Source organism: Urocitellus parryii, unplaced genomic scaffold (genome assembly GCF_045843805.1).
Source record: "Urocitellus parryii isolate mUroPar1 unplaced genomic scaffold, mUroPar1.hap1 Scaffold_61, whole genome shotgun sequence".
Taxonomy (NCBI): Eukaryota; Metazoa; Chordata; class Mammalia; order Rodentia; family Sciuridae; genus Urocitellus; species Urocitellus parryii.
In genome coordinates this window covers 293,676-310,049 of record NW_027554109.1, presented here as the reverse complement: position 1 = coordinate 310,049, position 16,374 = coordinate 293,676, and the positions used below count along the sequence as shown (strand labels likewise).

General features: G+C 33.7%; 1 long non-coding RNA gene across 1 annotated transcript in view; it reads right to left on the bottom strand.

Annotated features, from left to right (window-relative positions):
• Positions 1-275: 275 nt before the first annotated feature.
• The window catches only part of LOC144252854 (uncharacterized), an 18,799-nt gene continuing 2,700 nt past the window's right edge, over positions 276-16,374 (bottom strand). The window contains exons 2-3 of the long non-coding RNA XR_013343068.1: positions 4,609-4,663; positions 276-366 (exon numbers count right to left, since the gene is read on the bottom strand). This is a non-coding gene — a long non-coding RNA (uncharacterized LOC144252854). The remainder of the gene's footprint in view (positions 367-4,608; positions 4,664-16,374) is intronic.

The window sequence follows — 16,374 nt, the reverse complement described above, 5'->3', positions numbered from 1 at the left end:
ACCATCTTTTGTACCTGCCACTACAGGGGCTCACCTCAACTTCTATCTTTTCCTTACCTATAGCTATTGACAGGCACTTCTCAGGCTGAAGGATGGTCTTAATACAAGATAAAACTAAAGATCAGAGAAGAACAAAGAAACCATTTATTGGAAGTGAAAGTGTACTCTAGTGACAAGGGGAAGAAATTGCAGGAGGATGAAATTCAAGAGATGACTTCCAATAGCAATATCATTATTGGAAGTCGTATAATATTCAATCAATAGCTGTGATTTTTTTAAAAAAATATGTTCTCCAAGATTCTTGGTGTAACATGGAGGTAGTCCAGATAGTTTTCAGGTTACTAGTGTATCAATGTCCTGTAGATGCTAAAAAAGAAAAAAAAATGTAAATCATATGAAAAGTTAATGGCAAATATTAGATATAGCTTCAATTTACTCACAGATAAATCAATGTGTACCTTATTCAAATTTATATATTTAAGTCATAAATTTTAATGTAATAAACATGTATAATCAAAATTGGCCTGAATAATGCTTTTAAAATGCTCCTTCTCAAAAAGGTATTGTACATGAATTTATGTTATGTCCAATGCCATTGCATTGTATTTAAAGACTTCCCTGGTAAAAAATGAAAAATAAATTTAAATAGAGTCACATTCTACCTAGTAAAATACTCATGTTACAAAATGCATGCAGGAGAGGAGATCAGGATTAGTATCTCCCATTCTGTAATCACTCAGAAGCATGTGGGATCAATGATATAAAGTTGCTCATATGTTTGGTAGCTTTTCAATTATAAAAATGCCAGTTTCATACAGTTTAACTTAGTAGGTAAGAAGATTACACTTTTATTTCTGACTGTGTGCAACTAAATATATATAAATTAAGTATGGGTATAATGAAAATTTCTTTACAATGGTTGTGACAGTGAGTATTGCTTCTGGTTTTTGAAACATCATTTAATGTATGTTTATTATTAAATTATTTCATGCTATATAATGACTTTTGAAGTTTCTTCTTCCATCTTAAGTGTGTCTTTACAATACTTATGTATAATATTTACATTTCAATAACAAATGCATCTGTAGAAATGATTTTTGATTACTATATAAGCAAATTTTGTTGAAAGTGGGAGTTATCATTCACATAGTGTACAGTGATTAGATGGGATTAAATGTTCTTATAGGTTCTTTGCCAGCCTCAAGATTTTGAATTGTTTCACTTCAGAGTAGATTATATGGTAGAATTTTTGAAACCTATAAAGTAATGGAGAGGTGCACAAGTTTACAATTTTATAGAAAAAGCCTCAGAACTGAATTTCAGGTATAGATAGATCGGTTACCAGCTCCTTGTGTGCAGTGAGCATTTTACTTCAACTTTGTGAGTTTAATTTTTCCATTTGTAAACTAATAGAGTATAATTTGGTGTTTATATGTTTTGTTTAGTTTTAAGATTCTAGAAATAAGTGAGACTTTGACCTGAATTAAGCATGTACATCACCCACTAATAAAAATAGTGGATATGGCAAATAGTGGCAAAATTTTTTATGTTCTGTAAAAAGGAAGAAAGTATGCAGAATCTATACAGGAGAGGTCCAAGAACATTCAAGAACATTTTCCATTACCTTTGAACCCTCTGACTCAATGAAGAGCATAAAATAAATGGAGAGGGAGGATTTGCAGACACATACAATGCTAAGAGTTGTGGCTATGCCCACTCTTAATGAGTCAAAGCTCCCATTCTATCAAAGGGTACTTCACTTTCTGTGACTAACACCCTCATTCCCATCCTCAGTTGTTCATGGATTCTGTGCTGTATCACTTCCTATAGTTATGCAATATGGAGTCTCCTCCATATTATATTCATCAGTTCGTAGCGAGGAGGGGTACTGCCTTATTAATTACAAATTTAGTGAAGAGGTGATGAGATCACCTTTGATAACAAGTTTTCTATGGCTTCATTTATAATCCTTATAATTTTAAAGACATATTTTTATTATTTTTGTTCTTGGAGAAATAAACATTTCAGCCATGTGTTCCATATTTTATTGGAATCAAGTTTCTGAAGTGATCTAGGAATAGTTAAAACAGAGAGAAAGATAAAGGAAAAGGAACTGTATATTCAAGGTAATATTGTCACATGTAAGAGGAATTTTCAATCAGTGAAACATTACAAAGTTGGGAAAAGAGAAAATCTATCTTACCCAAATTTAACTCTTCATAGGACCTTCCTGCTAATAATTTGACCAAGAAAACCAAGTTCATTTAATTAGCAATAATAAATGCATTAATAATTATAATGATAATGCAACAACAGAGTAAAATAATTACATTAAAATAGAGTGTAAAGGCTGGGCATGGTAGTGCACTCCTATAATCCCAGCAGGTCAGGAGGCTGAGACAGGAGGATCATGAGTTCAAAGCCAACCTCAGTAATGGCAAGGTGTTAAGCAACTCAGTGAGACCCTTTCTCTAAATTTGAAAAATTACAAAACAAGGCTGGAGATGTGGCTCAGTGGTTGATTGCCCCCTGAGTTCAATCCCTGGTACTGCCCCCTTCCCCCAAAGGGGTAAAGGTCAGAAAATCTCAGTAACAAGAAGCAAATTCATGAGAAAAAAATACTTAATGGATCTGATAATACTATGAAACATCATTCCAATGTGAATTTAAATGACATTCTCATGCCATGTACTGTGGCACATGCCTCTAATGCCAGCAACTGTGATAGCTGAGGCATGAGGATAAGAAATTTGAGGCTAGCCCGGGAAACTTAGCAAGACCGTGTCTCAAAATGTAAAAATAAAAATTATGAATAAAAAGAAAAAATTCTCATGTTATATTTATAACCATAAAATAACATTAAGAAACTGAAAACTCTAAGAAAAAAATGGTTAAGATAATTAACTCTAAACAAAAATGGATATGAATTAATAATCATATAGAAAAAAATCAGTCATTGTGAAATAATCACTAAATAGCAAAATGTCAGATCAAAATGCCAACAGGTAAGAAAATAAAATGCAATAAAGGAGGGTATAAGTGGAGTATAAAACAAAGGGAGAAATACTAAAGACATACAAAGGTGATCCAATAAATATACAACTGGAATCCAAAAAGAAATAGCAGAACAATGGAACAAAGCAAATATTTTAAGTTACAATTAGGAAAATGATCTTGAAATAAAATAAAACATGCATCTAAATAATTAAAGGGCACATTCTGCACAAAAGAGAATTGATCCAGAATCATCAATATCAAGGTAGTTTCTGATGAAATTATTGTATATATAAGGAAAGAGAGAATACTGTCAGTGGCAAGCCAAAAACATTTGTTCAGGATGTGCTGTTTAACTACAGTAACAAAGGATCCCAAAAGATAATCTCATTGTAACTTTATAGTTGATAAGGAGAGGTTTGCAAGAGGGAGAGGAAAATGATACATTCTAATTTTATTGTTTATCAGTTTGGGGAAAAATATGCAATCAAAAATAAAGAACTGAGAGTATCATGGGATGGTAGTAATATAAAGATTAACAATTTGATACACTAAAAGAATATCCTAAGTATTAGAAAATCAAAGGAAAAATGAGAGTATTGAAAACTATCTCATAATGAAAGATATCTAAAGCAGTAAACACATAATACAGTAACATGTCAGAACTGACAAAAATTGTCATATCAAAAAATGGAAATGAAATTAAGTTGCTTATTAAAAGACAAAAAACCTTCAGGTTGCTCACAAAGCAAAATCTTGGTCTCTTGTTTTATACAAGAGACAAGTGTAAGCAAAGGCATTCAAAAAACCTCAAGGTCAAAAATATAACAGACATGCCAAAAAGCAGGAAGGATATAAAATTGGTTACAACAGGGTAGAGTGCAGCCACAGAAGTGTTAAACAAGCAAAGGAAAGAAGTTTATAAATCTGAAGTGTGTGCCTTACAATGATGACATGACAGTTATGAATATTTATCTACTAAACAGCAAAGCAGAAGCTGTCATAAAGCAGAAAGTATAAGAGATTTGAGGCAAAATGGTCAGATACACAAAAATAATAGGAGACTTTAGTATACTGTCTCTGCCAAAGCCAGATCAAATAGTCAGAAAAGCAAGAATATTCAAGACCTCAACAAGGTATGTAATAAAGTAGAGCAGCTTTTGTATGTACAATGAACTTTGTGATCTAAAAACTGAAAATAATTAGTAAATTATTAAAAATATTAAAGTAGAATTCAAGGTAGAAAACACTAAAACTAGTAAGAGTAATTTTGTTGACAAAGAGACAAATAGAATGACTAAGACATGAGTTGGTGTGAATATACTTTGTATAGAACCAGAGATATGAAAAAATATGCTCTATATGTGTAGTAAGAATTTTAGTGCATTCTGCTATCACATATAAATTAAAAAAGAATAACTTAAGCAAATAATGGAGAAGAAATAAATAACAATAATCAGGAGCAGGCAGGACATAACAGTCAAAACATGAGGTGTTTTGCAAAACTCTATGCAGTCAATTGCATGATTTTTTTTTCAGTAAAACATACTTTACCAAAACTCATCACAGAATAAATGGGAAGTTTCATTTTATTGACACAATGAAGCTAATTACCAAAGAGCAGTCCTCCCAGGATTCAACATGTATCCACAGTGAATGCTACAAAACTCTGAAAAATAAGTAATTACTATGTTACTTACAGTGTTTCAAAGCATCTTTATCCTCCATACAAACAAAGTGGAGCATTTATAATAAATCTTCATAAACAATACACTAAAAAGAAAATTAAATACAATCTTATTTTCCCACAGATCACTGCAAAGTATAAGTAAAATACTAGTAGAGTTCAATATCTTATTCTTTGTTTTAAAGCAATAAATAACAGTTAAGTTTTATTTTAATATAAGAAGTGAAACTAGTATCATCCGGCATGCAGACCAGAAGCATTTGCCATCAATTAATATACATTACAGGAATTAATGTATCTATGAGTGTGAGAGACAAGAAATGGTAATAATATGATATCATAGTTTATTATAATATTTTTAATGAAGAAGTTATATAAGAATGATTATCAATAATGTAAGAATTTTAAAGAACAAAGTAGGCAGTTTATAAACATTAATATGTTATTATTACAACATCAGTAAATGCATAATTTAAAAAGTTAAAAATAATAAAAGGATATCATGTGCTCACTACCTATTTATAAGACTTCTGTCCTACGTAGTTTACATTTATTTTTACAGATATCTTCTAAAGTGCAGGTGTGTTTTAGTATGTGTGTTGTATGTGTCTATGTGTTCTGTATATGCCAGAATCAGTCTAAACTTTTTATTCCAAATTAAAACATAGTACTACTTTATATAATACCCTACTTGATGGTTCTATTTCTGGAACTCCAACAAATAACACCACATTAAATGAAATTAATTTTTTCCAATAAAGATATATAATCAGTTAATGAGAAGGGAATAATTATTTAGTTAGTGTCTGCTCTATGCTAGTTGTTCAATAATTAAATGACAACTATATCATTTAATCAAAAGTAATATAAAAAGAAAAATACCAAAAGATATATAGCATTATCCAAATTCATTGAAAATAATGAATCAAAATCATTAATCTCCTCTTGTACATCATTCTAGTAAGAGAATTAAGATTTGCAGCTAGTCATAACTAAGCCTGAGTTGTATTTCTGCTATAGCTTTCTTCCTCATGGAAAATTTCTACACATTTTTTCATCATTTTCTGGATGAAACCTGATATTTTCTTTGAATATACGTGAGGAACATTTCCCATTTGTGGTGCAATTGTTGTCACTATTGTGATCAAGTATCCAGTCGACCACCAGAACTTGCATTCTCCATTCACATGTTGAACTCTTCTCAAAAACTGTGCTATTGCTCCATATAAAAAAGGGGAAAACAAAACAAAACCCTCTCTAATTCTTTGAAAATAAATAAACTCACATTAAATTAAAAAAAAAAAAAAGATTTGGGTGTACAGCTCAACAACCTTCTATGCCCAAAGCATCTCTCCTGTATTTTCCAGCCAGTTAGCAGCAATGTCCATACTCTCAGTAATCACAATGTGTACGTGTGGATGGTTATCTTGTAGGATAACTTAGTATATAGGTCTTCAGGTCCAAAAGAAAATAAATGGTACAGGTTATTTTGTGTGTGTGTGTGTGTGTGTGTGTGTGTGTGTGTGTATGTGTTTACTGACCATAACTTTAATGCTTATGTGCCAAATGAATAAGGGTTATGATTTTCTTGAAAGCCCTCTGAAATTTATTTCAAAGACTTTCTTTGGCCAAACATGCATATTGGCCCATTCTTTGCCTTATTTCATGTTTTAAATGAGTGTCAACGGTTACTCGTTGCTATTAGAGTAAGACATGGGTGGCAGCAGAGGTCAGGGACTCTCTGGCATTCCATTAGAGCCATAAAAACAAAACAGAATGATAATTTCACCTGCTCTAACCTCAATTTTTCCAGGATGGGATGGACATTGACCTTACTGTTTGTCAGTCATTGACTCTATAAACTTCAACTACTTTAATTCTGCTTACTAAACAAGAAGACTTTTTTCACAAAAAGGATAAAAAATAAAACAATGGAAAACACTCAGCAATGACTCAAGGGAGAGGCATATACAGGTGACAGAAAAGATAAAATAACATCTTCTTTAGTCCTGGGTCACATCTCTCGTTTGGCTATTTTACAATAACCAACAACCTTCAATTTTATCTTCTTTTGTAGAATACCTTATAACTTCTGTTATGTGATCAAGTACAAGCAATAAATCTAATAAATTGTTAATTCTCCCTAAAACCTATTTGTGGTACTTGAAGGGTTTATGAATTTCTGTGAAAGTTTTTTTTTTTTCTACCATTCCCAACCTTCAAAGTTTTTAGCTGAAATGTCCATAGAGAGTTAAGAGAATAATTAATCTTTTAGAATTTCTTTTCTAAAGAAGCACAAATAGCAGTTAATAAAGCATATGTTAAATGTGTTTCTTTTAAAGTTATTTGGAAATTGACTTCTTAATAATAATTTAATGAAATAAAGGCTAGAACCTGAAATAACTTTCCTCCAGTTTTATTTTTTTGACAAAAATCATTATTTGTTGGTGGTTTTTCATAATTAAATGGGAAACAATTTAAAGTTTAAGTGAGGTTATTCAAGTGCAACTTTTCATGAAAAAGCACTGTTCAAAGGACATCTGAATATCTGATAAATAGTGCCCTTTAAAGCAAGTCATTTTCTTCTCTTAATTTGTTCATTGTTTTAAGTTATGATTTGAGAGTTAATATTAAACTTTGGATTTTCAGAATAACAATAGGTCTTCACTTTTATTTCTCATCTTAACATTACCAAGACAAAAAACAAAACAAGAACAAAAACAAAAACATAACAAAACAAACAGAAACACAGATAAATTTCTTGTGGAAATTATTGATGTTTGTTAGACTGATAGATTGCAATTCCCAAATTAATGAGATGCCACAGAGTTGTTAGGTCACTCCTTAGAAGGTAGACATGCATTTCTAGGGACATGATTTCACATATAGACATTAATACAGAAAATTAGTGATATTTTAATTCCTTGATTTTTCTTACAAAAATTAGTGATATTTTAATTTTTTTATTTTTATGTGGTGCTGAGAATTGAACACCAAGTGAAATAAAGTGATCTGATACATGAAAAAGATTAGCTTTTTAGCCATTAAAAAGTAAAGTTTTTTATTCCACAAATTGATTTTGAATTTTCCATGAGTGATTTATTTCTGCTTATTAATAGCTAAAATAACATAATTATCATGAAACAATGTGTTTTTTTTCTGTATTTATCTGACCAGGAATCAATGTAAGGGGATCAAGAACTCATTAACTGTATTAAAAATTCCTTAATATCCAGTAAAGTTAGCTGAATTTTCAATCAATTTGATCAGCTGTGTCTTTGAGACAACACTGATTTTCCTCTTATGCTTCGATGGGTTGTTAAATCACTGATGCTGCTGAGCTGAATTCGTAAAATTTGTCAAGGTGAAGAGTTATTCTGATACCAAAAAGTTAGATCAGTTGCTCACTTTGAAAATTCTAACTTTATTTTGTATACTTCTTTCTCTTCTACCAGGTGAGGGGTTCTTGCACCACTGATTTATGGCAAATATCTCAGATATTCGGTAACTATTTTCTCAAGGCTTGAAAAATTTCCTGGCAAGGTCTTATATCTCAATGAAGAGTGGGTGGTGTGACTGTCTCATCAGCTTTCCAGAACATAGATGTCCCCTTCATATAGCAGTTCCAGAGACAAGCCTATCGCTGGGCAGATAATAGACTCAACAAATGAGCTGATTCTTTTACATTTGACATTCAGGTAGGTCTTGGCAAAGAAAATTTAATGTATTTTGATGATAATATTCCAGAAATATGTAATTATAGGGCATATATATTCTTAGAATTAACTGACTAAAAATACAAGAGAGAAAATGAAGGGGAGACTTTATAGTATTATTTTTTTAAATATGTATTTTTTAGTTATAGGTGAATACAATATCTTTATTTTTATGTGGTTCTGAGGATTGAACCTCTGAGTCACAACACCAGCCCCTGTGGTGTTATTGTCATATAAACTAAATTTCACATTATTTAAAGAAGGATCTAAATTTGACAAATTCTGTGTTATTTCAAAGAAATGGATGGTTTCTCTTATTAATGTGTGTTCTCTAAACCCATACATGAATGAGCCCTAATAAAGCTCACACTCAATGAACTCTAATTAACTGACCATTTCTCCAAGTTCATCTTACAGCCTCTCACACAAATACCTTTGTTTGAACCTACACTTTTGAAAGGCATTGATTTCTTATCATTGACAATGCTTTATAAATAAGATGTTAGCCATAAGAAAGGTGCATAAAAGGATGGCATGATCTAGGTTTTAGGAATATTTAGAGCAACAATGAATCTGAAAAGAAGACAATCCTATTTCATTTCCACTGAGGTCCGTATCCATGGAAACTCCCTTTTAATAGCATCCACATCACACTGGAAAAACAGGTATGCTACCTTTTGAAAGTGAGTGCATTAAAAGAATCTAGCTCTTTGCTAAGAAGGTCAGCTCTTGAAAGCCTTCAAGAGCTTTGGTAGCTGAGAAAGCTGGAGGGCTGTAAATCCTTCCTTTCGTTGCTAAGAAGCTTGGCTCCTGAGAATCATATCAGTGCTCTCTAACACAGAGTGTGGAATGTGAATCCTTTGTTTCCTGCCTATGATGTTACACTCTTGAGTACTTGTTTCTTTAGCTAAGAGAACATGCAGGAGAGGCCTATTACATGAACCCAGAGATTAATTATGAATAGACACAAACTGAGAAAGACAGGTAGAAAGATGTACAGTGTGTGAGGAAAGAAGACTTATTTGCAAGAATGCCAGATGGCAAATGCCATTACAGTAGAAATATATGCACTAAAATAATATTCACATGTTAACATTTTAAAACATTTTGTAATCTCAGCACTTGTTTTTTTTTTTTTACTATAATAAATTTCTGTCAAGGAAAATGCCTTCCCTATTGGATTATTCAACATACTCATTGAAAATGAAGGAAAAAAATACTAAAGGTCATTGTGTTTTTAAATCAAATTTGTGACACAGCAGAACTACTCTTCTTTTACTATATAGTAAGAGAAATACTTTAAACAACTGGATGATAAATAATTATGATTGTTCAATAAAAAATAAGTACAGTATATTTTAGGTACACATATAAGTCAAAGCATCCTTTTTTTGTATTTACACAACTAGAAAATAAGCCAAGAGTATTAATTATCTGATAAACTTTTCTATTTAGGAGATTATCATCAATATCTATAAATATTAGGATACTTGTGAAAACTGAGGTACTACTTTCTGTACATATTAAGTTAAAAATTTTATATGGCCTAATAGACCATAGCATCAACATTAGATGGCCAAATAATAAAAGTTATAAAGTTAGAAATAATGTTAGTATTAATAATAGCAATGGCATGTGTCAACTTACTCTGTGGTTCATTTCTTGACTTACTAAGTGCTATATACTTTCATGAGCATCTTGAATCCATCATGTAATGATCTTCAATATACTCTCCTGAGTTGGTTACTACTAGCAGTTCATTTTACAGAACAGGCAGAGAGTTTGATTGATTTGTTTAAGAATAAGATTTTTGCATAACAAAACTGGGATGTTTTTGTTCCATGAGTAGAGCCCCAGACAGAGAAATAATGATAATCATTTTAGTTTTCATCCCTATATATGTTACAAAGTAATATTCGATATATGACCTATTTTGATCTTTATAGCCCTTCTGTAACTAAAAAGACTGATACAGGGATGTAAAGTGAATTCCAATATCAAAAGTTTACTAAATGCCAGGATATGGAATCAGAATGAACTACTAATGCTCCTTCCACAACTTGTATTCTTTTTATAAATGAATATAATACTGCAAAAAACCTCCCATCAATTCAAATGATGATAAAGCAACAAAACAATAGCTAATAAATATAAACATTAATCACCATCTCATTTACTTTCTCAGAATCTTTCCACTTCCCAGTTTCCACTGCCAACAGCACAAGCATTTTGCATGACTCAGAGACTTGTGGCCATTTTCATTCTTCAAAACCCCCGTCAGCAAATTGTGATTTAAATCCATTCTTTTCCTTTCAATTTCTACAATTATGAAACTAGTTATAATCTCATGGTTGGATAACTCCCAAAGCCTCTTACCTATTTTCATTTGAACTTTCTATTTCAACCAAACCTCAATAGGACAAGTAATCTCCAATACAGTACAAAGAAATGCATGCTGAAGCTTCTTGCTGCCCAGCTATCTAAAACTTTCATACAAAAAGTAGCATTGTATGTGGACTAGGCAGTTTAGGACTTGAACCCTTGCTCTGAACTCATGAGCTGTGTGATACTGAGAAAATGTTTAAACTCTTCATGCCTTGTTACAGTCCTCTTTAGAGCAGGATGATAATGCTACTTACTCATGGATTGATATGACATCTGACGAATTGTTACACCTAGAGTGATAAGGAAAGTATCTAGCATGTGAGCACTTAATATATGTTACATAGCTTAATAGCCCTACTCATTTTGTTTCTGAGATGTATGGGTGAATGCATCTTCCAGTCTGCTACTCTTAGGTTTGAATTCTAAGTGTGTCTTTTAGCACTTGTGTGACCTTGAAAAATTCACTTGAGAGTCTTCGTCTGTAGATTTCACCAACAATTTTCTAATGAACATTAAATGAGACAGTAAATGCCTAGTACCTAGCACTGAATGTGGCTTATAATAAACACTCAATAGTTATTAACTATTATATTGAAAATGTTTTGGAAGGGTTGTTTCTTATAACAATTTCTTAGGATTTCATAGGACACCCATGAAATGTGCTATAAAATTGACGATAAGAAAAATGTTCAGGAAACTATTGTATCAACATATCCAAATCTACCAGATTTTTTTCATCAAATGTAATGTCAAAACTTCATCTCCTATTTTTTTAATAATCTTATGGCTATAATCATTTTTGTAAATAAATAGCTCTATTTTCCTCTTTAATTAGCTTGCTATAACTCAAACAAAAAGCCAAACAAACTTGGAATCTAAATTCAGAAATTGAAAAAATGTCATAAAATACATTTATTTTCTCAACATATGATTGATCCATTGGCTTCTTTTAACTTTCCTGCTTTAATATTCTTTCCTCCTAAATTGTCTATTTATATTTTGGGGATACAATATTTTACTTTTTTTCTTCCTTATATTACCATTAGATAAAATGTAGCTTCCATTTTCAAGTTAGATAGGATTTCAAAAATTCCTTAATAATTAAAAATACTTTTTCCATTTGAATTTCATTTCCAATTGAAAATCATATTTTTCATATTCTGATTTCTGTACCCTTCTTCTGGTAAGTACAAGAAAATCATCTGATACATACTATACAAATGTGATATCTGATACATTTACAATGGAAATATTGGAAACTCAGATGGAAAGTTGTGATACTGAGGAAATGAAAAATGAGTGCATTGTGAAGGTCATTTTCACCATCTTCTCCCTATGATGTGATTCTCCAATAACTATTAGAAATTCCCTGTTCTTCCTAATGATAATTTGTCAAAGCCATGTGCCAAGTTCCAGGACTTCAATGAGAGTGATGAAATTTGTTAAATAATCTTGACCAAAATGAGATATTATATCAAGTAAGAACTCATCCATCGACTTTATTTTGGATGGAAGAAAACCAAAGGCATTGAAAAGCTCAGAACCCAGCCCTAAGAAATAGCCTTTTTTTTTTTCCGTCAGGTGTGAAATTTAACTTATGTTGTTTTTTTGAAGATAAAATTTGAATTTATTTCTTTTGATTAACTTGCTTTGTTAGTCTCCTCTTATTTGACAACATGGCCACCCAAGAGCCTTTTCTTTTTTTATGACTTCAATCAGATCTAGGGAAAAATGATTACTATTTTTCATTACTTTTTTTTATCATTGCATTCTGGTCTGTACCTTATTAAAAGCCAAATATTTTCATTCCCTGTAATGGGAACTATTACTGCTGATAGTTTCCTTTTTATTTTTTATCTTTATCACTAAATGAAAACTTAAACCTGTTTACTTTATAGAAAAATATTAAGTACCTATTTGGCGACTGCACAGTTGCCTTTAATTTAATGGAATAGATAAATTCTAGTAAGTCTAGCTGAAATATTTACCACAAATCCTCATTATAAATCAGAAACTTATTTCTATGCAGGGGTAGAAATGTACCAAATTCAATTGAGTTCAAATCAGCAAATATTTATTGAGAACGTACCTCAGATATTGTGCTGAGTACTGCATGATACACACAGAAGAGAAAGACATTGCCACTGCTCTTTAGTAATTAATAGTCACCCTAGAAGGGATACTAGGTATGCAGATATGTCTAATACAGGAGAAATACTCAGGTCTTAAAAGGCATGTAAACAATGTGTTACAGGATTTTATTTTAAAATGATTTCGTGCCCTGTTTTGGGAAAAGAGGTTCTGTGACATTTTTACTACTAGAGGAAGGAGAAGGCTTCCTAACAGAGTAAAACTAAGCAAAAACATGGAGGTAGTAATGTGGGGGCCTCTTAGTAAGGCCACTTTAGACACAGCATGGGATATGTGTAGAGGAATACTAGGACATAAAGTTTTGCAGATATTGCATGGTCCTAGGTGATCAGTTAAGATAATTATATATGATTAAATAAATATTTGGGAACAATGGAGGCTTTTGAGTGAAAGTATAAAATATCTAGAACTGTTGAAAGTATGCAGAATCAATTCAGATAAGAAACCAATAAAATAAGCTTTTATTACCATGACACCTTTTCAATTTCCTCCTCTTTGGCACAGATGAAGCTCTGAAACTCCTTTCTGATATGCCTGGTAAGTTCAGTCTTTCCTCCAAATCCCAAGGAGGATTAGGTCCAGGACTTCTGAAGATATTAAAATCTCTGCTGATGCTCACATTACTTATATTAAATGGAAGAATACTTGCATACAACCTATGTGTATATACCTATAGTCTTTAAATCATCTCCATAATACTTATAATACTTAATGCAGTGTAAATATTATTTAAATAGCTCTATACTGTGCTGGTTAGAGAATAATAACAAGAAAATATCTCTACATGTTCAGTATAGACATAATTAATTTTTTTGAATATTTTTTATCTCACATTGGTTAAATCCTTGAATGCTAAACCCATAGTTATAGAGGACTGACTTTAATTAAGATATAGCAACCAACCAAAGAGTTTGAATATTGATAAAAGACAAAAACACAGAATAATACAATTTGTTCCTGGGCAGGGGGGGAGTAAAATTAGTAAAAATTCCATAATAAGTACATATTTATCTCCGAGGCATACTATTAAATGAAAACAGCATGGTGTAGAACACTGAGTGCATTATCTCTCATTTATGTGAAAACCATGATAACTCTTCTCCCCTAAAAATGAAAACCTGAAGGGTAATCTTATATAGGTATAGAAAATTTATTAAAGATTTCACAGAAACTGCCCTACTTGTTATATTTTGGGAGATGTGGGCTGTGGGTTTTAAGGTAGGAGAGAAAAAGGTGTGAATTACTACCATGTATCACAAAATTCGGAAAAAAAAAAGTTCTTTTCGATTTGATGAGAGACATGGTATTTTAATACCTTCTCCCCTCCTCCAGTAGTTGCAAAAAAAAACTGTCTTTCTATTTTCTAAAGTAGGGCATGAAATCATTTTTAAAGAAAATCCCACAATGTATTGTTTAACGTCTTTTAAGACCTTTGTGTTTAGTTTTATACCATGTATTAGGTTTTTAGTAGAGAAAAATGTACTGGATAATAAATCAGGGCTTTTGTGGGTTTTTGTTATAAGTCAAAATGTTAGAATGACTTCTTCGGGAATTAACTCATCATTCATGCTTAGGGAATTTATATATTTTTTTATTTACTTGAAATATCAGTTTGAGAATATTAGAAATCAAAACATTATTACCTTAGTTTTCTGCCGGAATTAAGAACAAATTAATATTTGCCCTGCAGCATGGAAAGGAAGCAGAGGAGGGAACTGGAGAAGAGGAAGAGAAAAGAGTCTGACTGCTCTTCAGCTTTTACTACAGGGACCTCCAAGGTGATGACTAAAGGTGTGTACAGTCAGTCATTAATAGGACTTTGCTCCTGGAGAGGATTACTTGAACATGGAAGATGGTGAATCCTTTAGACTTTTCTGAGTCTGACTAGTTTTCTCTATTTTGAGCTTCCATATCTGCTTTTCCTAGGCCTGAATCCTGCCCTGTGGGGCCCCAGACAGCAAAAATTCCCCACAAACCCTCGCTGGTGGACAGAGAAGGCACATCACAGGAGAAACATGGATAAGCATCAGGAGATCTCAGGCAGCCAGCACTTGGTCTGCAGGATCTCAGACCCTCTATGGTGTGACCACTGCCTGTCGCTGTGTGTCCGTGGGCACTCTGCCTCACCCTTGTGTCAGTGGCAGGGTCCTCAGAACAGCACCACATCCCACTTATGCACCCTTAGATCTAACCTTATCTTCCAGCTTGGGCAGTGCTTGCTGAAGACCAAGGATGTCTACCTAGGCTTCTTCAGCAGAAGACTTTCAGGTATCTCTCTCTGATGAAGAGGGTACCTCTGGCAGTACCCTCTTTTTTTCAGTAATGAGGATTGAACCCAGAGGTACTTTACCAATGAGCTACATCCCCAATCCTTTTATTTTTATTTTTTTATTTAGAGAGAGGGTCTTGTAAGTTGCTTACATTGCCGGCTATGTTGCTAAGGCTGGCCTGGAACTTGTGATCCTCCTGCCTCAGCCTCCCAGATCTGTAGTCCAACTCTTAATAAGCTTCTGGGGACAGGAAGGTATGTAGAGATTCCAGGGCAGGTGGTAGCAGAGGGGAGCAGTCAGGCAATGGTGCTGCCCAGGGACAGGGTAGCCATGTCAAGTTAGGAATGGCTCAGAGAGCAAAGAGCCCAGCAGGTACCAGATCAGGGTATGAGCTGGATCCACCCATGGCCACATTGGGTTGCCCCATGGACAGTCCTTAAGACACTGGTAGCTGCCATGTGCCAGGGTGTGTCAGGAAAGCCACTACCCCAGCACTGAGAATCCACCCTGCAGCCTGAACAGCTGAGGGGGCTCTCAGGTGAGGCAGAGCAGCAGCTGACCACCTGACCCCTTCTAGCCCTTTCCTTTTCCCTCCAGCACCATCCGTGATGATTCAGCACATCCCGCCCAAGGTTTTCTTTGTGAAGGAACTGCCCAGATATCCTCTTGTTTCCACCTGGCAGTCTGGCAGAGACCCCACCTGTACCCACTCCTCTCCCCACTTGGGGATGACCTCTGCCCCAAAGCTCTGCAGACAGCATAGCCTAGTGCCCCTATCAGGACTTCCTGGTGGGCTCTGGCCCTAGGGCTCACAGGGCCTGTGAATTGTACACAGAGTGAACTCTAACCAGCACTGCTGGGCTGGACCAATGAAGGCCCAGATTCCCAGAGTAAGGAACACGGGTCCCTGAGGCCTTCACACCGTATTTGTGCTGAGTGTCAGCTAAAATGAATGGCAGGAGGACAGGGCAGGCACACATAAGCACAGGAACACCCCTCACGCAGCATTGACACACATGAGCACATGGGGCCCCTCACTCCACCCCTGCTGACACACCCTTGGGACGTGGAGTGGGTGAGACTACACTTAAGGCCTGTGTGCTACTTAGCTCTGGTGGCCCTGAGGGTGCACAACATTTCTACAATAATTTGAGCCATGAGGGAGAGAACT